General features: G+C 35.3%; 1 protein-coding gene across 1 annotated transcript in view; it reads left to right on the forward strand.

Annotated features, from left to right (window-relative positions):
- Positions 1–470: 470 nt before the first annotated feature.
- The window catches only part of LOC106461565, an 89,102-nt gene continuing 78,035 nt past the window's right edge, over positions 471–11,537 (forward strand). Inside the window, exons 1-2 of the mRNA XM_013921403.2 lie at positions 471–523; positions 919–1,023. The gene's annotated coding sequence lies outside the window, so the exon portion shown is untranslated. The remainder of the gene's footprint in view (positions 524–918; positions 1,024–11,537) is intronic.

The raw sequence follows: 11,537 nt of genomic DNA on the forward strand, positions 1-11,537 counted from the left end.
TATATATATATATATATATATATCAATGTCTGTGTGTGCGTGTGTGTGTGTACTTAGTCACATGTAAATTTGTATGCATATGCGATGCATATATATAAATCATATGTGCATGTATTACACGTATACATACATATTCTCAATACCTTTAGCTTATTCGCAAAGAAACCAGTTGACCTAGAATCTAACATGTTCTTTGCACACACTTTCTCTTCCTGTACGATAGCTAATGCCTTTACTATTTTAGACTTTGAGGTCAAGCAGCTATCTAAAAGAAGAAAAAAAAGCGTATCTCTCCATGACGGACCGGAATGGACTTCAAACTCGCTGACCCACTTACGAGAAGTGAAAACCTTATTGGTGGAGGAACTTCAGGTTCTGCAGACGTCATTACTTCGGGGGTCTTGTATCGCTCATGAGTCCCTCATGCTCAGCTCAGCTGCGCTGAACTAGTCCCAACAAACTCTGTTTTAATGTCGCTATGTTCAATCGTGTAGTCAACAAATCAGCATATTTAGCCTAAAAGGTACGTAACTGATCAAGAAGGTGTAGTTTTTTCTAGTCAGGCTTGTTTCGAAATGCACCTAGTTAAAAGTTACACTATTTTTATCCATCAAATGTGGTACGGATTCAAAATTGGCTCATCCCTTGTAGGCTTGAACGATAGTATGTGAAAAACAAGCACTGTCTACTTTTAAGGAGCCGGTGGAAACTCAACAAAAAATTATCATAAAAAAGTCCGACACTTTCGAAAACGAAACGGTTTCTCTTGGTGGCATAGAGTTATTTTATAAGACCACAATAAAGCCTTTCATTACAAGTAATTCATGTAGAATGCGCTATTCCACATGACTGTTGAAAATAATCATCTGAAGTCTCAGAGTTTCTTGATTTACAATATATACTTGTTACTCCTTTCAGAGACTATGACGATCGTGCGGTCATCCATGTTGCACTGTAACCTCCCTATAACAGCGCGACATTAGAATAAGGTGGGAAGAACTGACATCCTACAGGCAGTTTCATGTAAGTAAGATAAAGTTGCCAATATAGATCTGCATATATTTGTATTGTTATATATTTTTTTTACATGTATAAATGTGAATTTGAAAAAGGCAAGTTTTTATCAGTGAATGAATCCATGCTTATATGAACTGAGCCTTGAGTATCACAGATATATATATGTATATATTAAGTAATGCTAAAAAGCCTTCATTTATATAGATTTCCTATAAAAGTGTCATTTGTAAGTTATTAGCTCTCTATCTCTCTGTCTACCTATCAGAAGCTGGTATGTCATAACGATAAGTTGTTCTATACTAATAGTAATAGTTTGGCAAACAACGATTTATAAGTGTGAGGAAGAATTTTTTGATGGTGGAACGTACTACATATTTTGAAGAAACATTGGTTTGTCTTCTTCAGGTATGATCAGTACTAAGTAATATAAGGTTTATATATATATCCACCATCAATAAAATTCTTCCTCATGCTTATAAATCGTTGTTTACCAATCTATTATTATCTTATATATATTGCGAACCGTGGTGTCTGTTCAAGCGTTCGCCTGTCTCCCATTTGAAAAGCTGCGCACGCAGGCAAAGCTCAATATTCAATTTTGAAAAGACGGGAGAACGGACGTGAATAATGTTGAAGTCAAATTTGATTCCGCAAGCAGGATATTCTACACTAAATTGTTATGAATTAATTACACTGTCATTCACATTTCAAAATGTAGATTTACCTTATGTTATTGTTGAACGGCTCTTAACATGACTGAAATGCTTAACAATTACTTTTCGTGGTGCAACACAATTAACATTTTTAAAGTGGATGATATAATTTAAATTGATAGGTTAATTTGAACTTTTCCTTCACTGGGGACGGGTAATTTTGCTTGTATTTGCATAATGTGCTTCCTTACTCAAGTATCTATTCTATACTTAAGGTCTGTATATCTGCAAGTCTTTGAGATGGAGCGTGTAACTTATTTCGCTTATCTCAAATAAAGCACAATCCATATGATCAATTATAATTTGATATATATATATTACCTCTGATGGCATGTAAACTTGTTAGTGTGTATTTTGTAGATTTCTGACTGAATCTGGTATTTGTAAGGTTGTCTACAACTTGGTGTGTGTGTGTGTGTGCTATAGCCACTTTATCAACATGAGACAGTCAGTCTAAACTGAACTTGGAGTTTGTTTGTTGTTGTTTTATTGGGGGGGGGGTATTTCTAATATATGTATTTTAAAATTGTAACAATCATTATATAAGTATAATTATGCTGACAGTTAAGTTCAAATAACATGATTGCTATGAGACCGATGAGGCTTAGATAAAGTCGTCGTCCCCCCAGTGGCACAGCGGTATTTCTGCGGACTTACAACGATAAAATCCGGGTTTCGATACCCGTGGTGGGCAGAGCACAGATAGCCCATTGTGTAGCTTTGGGCTTAATTACAAACAATCAAAGATAAAAGTATTTGTACAGTTTAAACATAGACATTCTTTTACTAATGTCGTTGTTGTTTTGAAATAAACTATACATAAATCAAAATTTCATCACTTCTATTTGTGCCAGATTTTTCTTCCAACTTCAGAATATAAGTAGAACTTCAGAGTAATTTTGTAATATACACACTCATATCATTTAAAAGGTTTGATCATACATATGACACAGTTTCTGGGGAGTTTTGCGAACGTTAGTGAACAATACTCTGTTGACACTTGTTTAGGTGGGTTTATTTCCTACGACTCTTCTCCCCTCCCCGATATTAATGCACGAAAACGTGACATTATTTTTAGGAGTATAAATTAGGGCATTAGGCTTAACTTTCTTCATAGTTCTCGTGTGCAATCGCCTGTACTTTTTGAGCCTCTGTGATGCTTTTAAACTAAAGTTTTCCGGTTTTTATGTAATGAGCTAGTTATTCATCATTAACGCCAATAATTTGAAGGTTTGTATGGCATTGAAGAAGGTGGCGTAAGATATTTCTTAGGATTAAATATTATTGAAAGGTCCAGTTATTACTTCATTATCAACTGGAAGCTTTGCTGTAAATTTGAATTATTACAGATTAAAGGGTAGTTTAACTGCTTTCACTGCCCACAGAGAGAATTGTAAAACTCTGAACACACAAAATAAATGAAAATTAGAAGTTCACGATGTTATGAAAATGCGAATGTTCAAAAAATAAATTTAACACAAAAATTCAAAACCTTATAACCTGAGCGCTTTAGAATACACTCATATTTTATATATGTATGTGTGTGTGTGTGTGTTATATATATATATATATATATATTAATTATAAGGTAATATGTTGGCAAATTCTCATACGAATGTACAGTTACGGAAATAATTATGTAAACAGTGAATAAAGTGAATATAAAATGCAAATATTATGAAATTGCTCCACTTACACAATGGAAATTAAGTTTACAAAACAAAGATATATCTATTAAAGTATAGAAGTCTATAAAATTAAATTCTAATTTTCAAAAATCCAATATTCTTAAGATAAAATTACAAAAATAATATAAAGTACAACATCATTAACCCTTTAACTAAATCAAAAAATATATATATATTGCATACTACTAATAGGAACTTTCTGATAAAAGCCCTAGTGAAAGAATAAGAATACATAAAAATATCATCATTACATATTAAAGCCGTTTAACAAAGAAAACACTACAACAATGAAAGTTCAGTACAAATAAAATTACATAAAAGGTACCTATAGCAATTGCTGAGGAAAAAGGACACAAAATACAGAAATACCATTTAAACAATACCAAAGGAAAATAAACTCTTTATAACTATACAACTAATATATAAAAGACTATAACATAGAAAGACACTATGTTTTTATAACTAAAAAAGAAACACACTTTAAAGACAAAATTTTAATATGAATAAACATATATCATAAGAAAAAAAACCTTTTTGTAATGATAAAATAAAAAAAAGTTAAATAAATAACAACCCTTGAATCGTACAAGGTAAAAACTGCACAAAAAGGTAGAGATTAAAATTACCACAAGCATTGTACCATGTCAAAATAATACCCTACGTTATAAGCATAATATACATATACGCAAATGATTATGATCAGAGAAAAACAGAAAATTATTATATATAAGCAATTATGATGAAATTATTTACATGACTAGAGTTATTACAATAAAACGTATATCTGGTTAAACCCTTGAATAGCTATACCCATATCTACAGTACTCATCAGGCATAACATACTTAGAAAAACAAGAAAAGAAATACATTTAATACCTATACATTACTCATATACTTTATATATAATAAAGAAAAACTATATATATAGGTACATATAAGTCATGGTTACAGGATAAAAATAAAACAAACAAAAGAATTCTCTAAATGCTAAGCCTTAACCAGAATACACTTAGTAAATAAATATATTCTAGTTAAACATGTTTCCATCTATATACGCACAGGTAAAATACGAAAAAAACCGTAAAGTTACAAATACATAATAAAATTAAACGAAATCATTTACAACTTAGTTTGATACTTAAAATACGTAAAACGTAAGATAATGACTTAAAAAGCTGTAAAATCAAAGAACATTTTATAAAAATGAAACATTATACAACAACGTATAAGCAAAAGAAAAATTAACTAAATATTTCTACTCAGCACTTACCCAGAACATTGTATGTTAGAAAGTAGACTCTCCAAGTCAGCAATGGATTCTCGGTGGATGTAGGTTGTCTTGTGAAGCATCCCTTTCACTTTAGCCAGGGATCTTTTAAGTTGTTTAAATCTCCGTGAATCTGATAAAGTACTTATGGCATGCCCTGGACTTTTATTCAATTCTCCTTTACTGATACATAGCCTAGGTTTCACTTCAAGCTGTATATTGAGTCTGGCAGTAGTGTTTCAATGGTATATATAATATGGTGGAACTGACGTTGGCAAAACTTGTGGAAATTTAGATTTTTGCCGTTGTCCATCAGATACGTCGGAGGGCTTTTTGGAGATAGTTGGTCAGATGGAAGATGTGGATGCCCCACGTTGATGTTTTAAACTGAGTTGAGGTCGAAGAGTTCCTCCAGTTATGTTTGATAACTTCCTGCATTTCAATTCCAGGAATGTTTTTGTTTTTTTTACTCTCAGTAGAAACAGCTGACAATAATATACTCGTCTATGTTGTCAAGAGGCTGACTTGGGGGTTCAAGAAACAATGGAGCCGCCAACTACAGCCAGCTAGCTAACAGATACATTACAACCTTTATGATCACCGTCATCCAACCCTGAAACCATTCCAGGGCTAAATTGATCTTCTGCTCTATATGTGAGACCGGTACAGTCACAGAAGTAAGGCCTCCAAGAAAGAAAAAGCCGAACCACCCTAAAATGTTCTGTTGGTGGCTGCAACAAATCTCCCATCCACCATCAAATTGACATGTGAAAACATGTTTGATGGGAATAACATCAATAAACCATCCTCGTCAACTGGCGCCACATTAGTGATGTTAAGACCTGTTCCTAATGTCTTGATTACTTTGGGGTATTCATCCCTCAAAGTCATCAAAGAGGTTGTACCCTTCTGTTATAGTGAGATAGATATGGTATGTCTGGCAGGCAAACGAAAAGTTAAACATCTGTTTCACTGCGAGAATCACATAGTCAGAAGGGTGAAGAATTTCATCTTAAATGGGAGAAGTCAGAATTCGAAATGCTTGGTCAGAAGTTTATTGAATATGTGCACTTTCCAAAGTTTTAATGCCCTGATTACAACTAAATTATGTTTCAAAAATAGAATTTCAAAATGCTTGAAAGATTATTTACTTGGCCAAGCAACATTTCTACAGGCATATGTGTATTCACTTGTAGTTTTATCTGTAGAAGATATTCTCCTTTCCTTTACCTGTGAATGTTTCAGTCCACAGATTTCATCTAGAGAACATATTTTATCTGAATCCTTTAGTTTCAGCACTTCCTGGAGTTCCTGAAGTGTCATTCATGGTGCCTGTCTACCAGTGAAATCATTATATACTGTATAGTTCAACATCACTTCTTATGCAATGGTTCAAGATCTGAGCATTCAATAAATGGACAAACTCTCACAATTCCACAAGCCAATTTGTTATAGGGCCAAGCAATGACGTACAATAAAGTCATACTCTTGCAACATTGTGATTCAGTGTACAATATTCTCTTCTGGATGTTTAAAGCTAACAAGCCATTGTGAACTTACCATTCAAGGAGTGTTGGTAGTTTTGACAAATACTACAATTGAAAACAATTACTTGCTGTCATCAGTATCGAGCACGAATGGTTAATTTCGTACTGTGAATGCTAAAACCAATGCTTTTACCGAAGCTCATTTTAGGGACTGAAATGCATGGCCACTCCTCAGTCCACCTAAAATGCATTTGAACTTGAGTCAGAGCACATAATTGTGCAAAACGTATGGAGAAACTGGCCCCATTTCGTTGGTAGTATGGCACAAAACCTAGGAAATTATGTACCTCTAGTTTCATCATGGATTGGGACCAATCTTGGATCACTGTGATATTTTCATGGTCCTAACGAAATGTTGTACATTCCCACAATGTGACCGAGGAACTCTAGTTGGAAATATACAATTGCAACCTTCCCTTGTTTCAATTTCAAGCCTGCCTTTTTTATTCACTGAAGAGCCAGTTGCAAGTTTTCAGCAGCAGACTTAATTGTGTGAACAAACACCAATACATTGTTCACATATACCAGGTATCTCAACTACTGTAGCCCGCTTAGTGTGAGCTACAGCAGCTACTTGAAAGTGACAAATATTACACAGGCCAAATGGTATGGTTTATTTCCTACACGTCTAGCCAATCACCATAGAGAATTCATACAAACCATCTTAAGTACTTAGAACAGTTTTGGACTGGCTTACGTCATCTAGCTTAACTTGCCAGGATCTGGAAGCCAGGTTTAAAGTATTGAGCCAAGAGGTACTCTAGTTTATCCAAAAGTTTATCTAACTGAAGTAGTATAAAGGTGTCAGTGTGAGTCACCTCATTCACTTGTTTAAAATAAACAAACAACCGTGGCATGCCCTCCTTATTTCTGAGAAGCACCATTGGTGATGATCAAGCACTTTGTGAATGATGTATGATTCCATTCTTCAACATACTTGTATCTTAACACACACACACACATATATATATATATATATATATACCTAGTGATCCATGGACATCTGCACAGTGGTTGCTTTATTGAATGTGCAACAATTGTATCTATGTGGTGGCAAGTCCAATCTAGATGAACATTTGGTCCTACAAAGAAGTTTGCATATTTGACCCGGATATCCCTCATTTTCTGTCACTTTGTTGAATCTACACTGCTATCATAAACATCAACTAATGACCTCATCTGTTCTGGCAACCAAGACTCTGTTTTTAGATATGGTGTGACAGAAGCTGTCTTATCTGTATAGCTAGTTCTGCCTCACTTACCATGCTGATAACCATCCCAGCAATAAATATACTGAATAGTTATTTGTCCATAATTACAAAAAAATATCGAGACAGCATCGCTTGTCAAACAGATAAATGGTCTACTAATTGTAGCCCGCTTTCTAGACAAAAAACAGCATATTTCATGCATTGGTTCAATTATCTAAGTAAACACTGACAATAAACTAGACTTGGTTTATACTACATCATGGAACATTACTTGTAAATTTGGAAGTTCTATGACTCCCTATTCAAGAGGCATTATTGCATTACACTGTTCTTGGGCCCGATTTGGCTAGCATTGGATGGGTTTTGCTATAGTAATGCAGCTAACCTATAACTCAGGCAAAACCGATTGACAGCTTCTACGGTATATCCATCCCTAAGATTCCAACCACATTTGTACTATAGGTGACATTACCTATCTGTAGTTGGAGACATGACTCCCCATACACATCTAGCCAATCACCATTTTGTGCCAGAATGAAATCAGTATCAATTAGCCAGGGTATCAATTAGAGTACATGATACACCAAAGTATTAATCATGGTTCTAGTAGGTCTTTTATCAACAAGAAGCTCGACCTCACTTCTGTTTACCTTTTTTGGCACATACCAAGTAGCATCCATATTAAACAAACTGGGCTAACCATACAAGCTTTCGTTGCAGAGTGATTACTTTGTTCCTCCTAGTTCAGTGACCAAACCAGATACGGGCTACATTATGTTTCTGGAGCGAAAGTGGCATCAACTATAGTCTGCTTTAGGATCTTCCTGCACCTGGGAAATAGGGCAAAATTTTTAATTTTGCTTATCCTGCTATAGGGAAGATATGAACAGCTCACTTTTTACTGCCCTAACAGCCCACAACCAATACAGATGCTTTGATCCTCACTTCCAGAGAAACATATAGGTAGAAGCATCAACAGCATTTACTGTGGAAGCCAATCTCGTTAAGGTACAGCCATTACAAGCCTCTTCCTTTCCAACAGCCTGTTCAAAGATTTCAAAACTAGTCACTACAGATACTGCTTCCACTAGGATGTGAATGTTCCTAACACCTATATCCGATGCCACATCACTTTGCTTGGAAGTCCCTCCATGAATTTATCCCCAATGATATTCTCGCAATCTGATGATACTATGTTGGGATATGTCTTCCCATGTAGGGGATTCAAGTTGTCTGTATAAGTGACCAATATTTCTGAGGAACCTTTTTATTTTTAAGGAAGTCGTTCAGGTCCTCTTTGGCTGTACTCTTGAACACATGGATATAATATTAACTCTTTTGTCCAGAGGTCCTAGGTTCAAGCTCCAATTTCGGAAGTTTTTTTTCACTTATTGATATTTTCTAGCATGTCTTTCAATTGAATTCATCTGAATTTTTCTTCAGATAAGATGAAAATAATCAAAGTGTTGTTTTTATATTATGACTTTTACAGAGGATTAAGTATGTTATATTAAAGTATTTTTAATGGCAAATCAACAAAACAGGTGACAACCACAGACGATATAAAGTCACGGTGGAACAACATGTATCAGACTTAAACTTTCACAGTATTTAGCGTTACTTAGGTAGTGTGCTGCCACCGAAGATTTATCGGTTTTGAGAAGAGTGTGTAACAGTCTTTCCCGACGTTAAATATTCATACATTCAGATCATAAAGGTGTTCATATCGAGTCTTTAGAATTTCCAAAACGGGGGTATTCCTTGTACTTAAAGGCATTGGAAAGCAAAGTAATATGGATAAACTTGGGGCACCAGGACTATCCAGAATGAAACCTGCAACAAGTACCACAGCAATAATTAAACAAAGTGTGGCGTCTTGTAATAGATAAGAATCCACGAACACAAATGCCAGTGGCAAAAGCCGTCTACGTGCCCCAGGTAACAGTAAGAAACCATATCAAGCAGGATCTCTACTTGCAAAACTGACACAAGTAATGTAAGAATGAAGCAAGTATTCATACTCTTACCACACCAGCTAAGTTGGCAGATGCAGTGCTTATGATTTATATGTGATTGGACTGTTGAAACTAGCACTGGAAAACCGTTGTTTTCGTACACTAGGTGGATTGTGGAAAGCTGCAGGGGGGAGTGGTGTTCTTTGGGCAGTCTTACGACAGAGCCTTTCGCAATGTAAACCACACTGCAGATCTATTGTCAAAATGTACTGTTGTCAGATAGACCATGACCGGACTTGGCGACATAGATTGTAACGACCTAGTGAGACTTCAAAATCTTATTAGTGTAACGTGTTCATCCCCAGTATTTAAAACCTCAGTTTTGTTGTTTTTTTTGGGAGGGGGGGGTAACATAACTTTTACTTTATTCATCTGGATTTTTTCCAACAAAAAGATGTAAGCAAGTTAATTGATTTGTTTGCTTAAATTTTTTATAATACACCTTTCAACAAAAACCTGGCAGTTAAAAATATCTTGGTTTGCGTTGAACAAAAATGAACAATGGACGAAATATTTTCGTGTTACTAAGATACAAAGAAATGAAATCTAATAACGCCCAGAGAAGATGGTTAGTGAAAATTCACTATTGTCTCATCAACGGCTCTTACCCGAAGAAATCCAGCTTCAAATTATCTCTGAGGCAGGTGTGTTTACTTTTACCGTTCCGAAAGCAATCAAAATATTTTGTCCATCTTCAAAACCATACGTTACATCACCTTCCTCGTTAGATATAAGCATCGATCTCTGAAAGATGTCTGAAATTTTTGAGTGAAGATAAGTTTTGGAAACCTTTCCACTTCATTGCAGCTGTGAAAGTAATAATAAATGTAAATAATATAGAAGTTAACCCATCCTCAAAAATTATACTTACATTTTCACATCAAATATTTTATAATAATATTTAAAGGAAGACTCGGAATAAGAGAAATACAAAGAAAGTGTGTATAATTCAAATACACGTTTTAAGAGGTCGTGGGAGTAGAATTCACTAACTTACACGTACATACATGTTAGACGCGTGTAGTGGTACTAACCATATTTTATCTTACATTTGAACTTTATCATTGGGAGTTCATAATTTTTATATCTATGTTGGATTGAAATGTTCATTGTTATAAACTTCACAACTTTAGCCACCTGTCAGTTTTTGTTCCCTCAATGATTTTGGTGGTAGTTGGGGCATTCAATTCGCAATCTACGGATCATGGAACCAAATCCCGTACCCGAATATGCTCATTCTTTCAGTCGTGGGAGCTTTATAATGGGATGGTCAATCTCATTATTCGTAGATAAACGAGTACCCCAAGAGTTGGCGGTGGGTGGTGTTGAGTAGCTAGCTGTCTTTCCTCTGGCCTACCACATCAAAATTAGGGACGGCTAGCGCAAATAGCCCTCAAGTAGCTTTGCACGAAGTTCTAACAAACAAACAGGTCCAGATGGGATTAAGTCTCTGCGGGTCGCTGATACAAAGTGCATATGATTACAGGACAAGTCTGTCTTGTACATTAGAAATCACAATTAACCTGGATGCAGAAGAAAAGACTTGGTCTCGAGGCTAGTATTAGTGACAAAGAGTTACTTGTAATCGTTGCAGGTTGATCTTTTGGCTTTCCTTTTCATCGAATACGGACGTGTTAGTTTCTTCTTGTAAGGAACTTTTCAACAGAAGTTCCTCTAAAAAGTTTTGAAGTCTCGACTCGTGTGAAATGTTTTTTTTTTAATTGTACTTATTTTGAGAATTATTTTTCAATATCTGACCGTGGTGTTATTTGTGAATTAACTGCTAACTTGAATAATTTATTCCTACTTCGAACGATTATTGTCTGTTTTAGCTGCACCAGACTCTTGTACTAGTTTTGAACTGTGATTCAACGTTCTGCTTATAACATTTAACCAGTTACGCTATATTCGTTGATCAAGCAACTTTCATGTTTTATTGTAATTTCATACTGATTACTGCAAACTAGGCCCGGCATGGCCAGGTGGTTAGGGTACTCGACTCGCAATCTGCGGGTCGCGGGTTCGAATCCCGTCCCACCAAACATGCTCGCCCTTCAGCCGTGGGGTGTATAATGTGAC

Source organism: Limulus polyphemus, unplaced genomic scaffold (assembly GCF_000517525.1).
Source record: "Limulus polyphemus unplaced genomic scaffold, Limulus_polyphemus-2.1.2 Scaffold987, whole genome shotgun sequence".
NCBI lineage: Eukaryota > Metazoa > Arthropoda > Merostomata > Xiphosura > Limulidae > Limulus > Limulus polyphemus.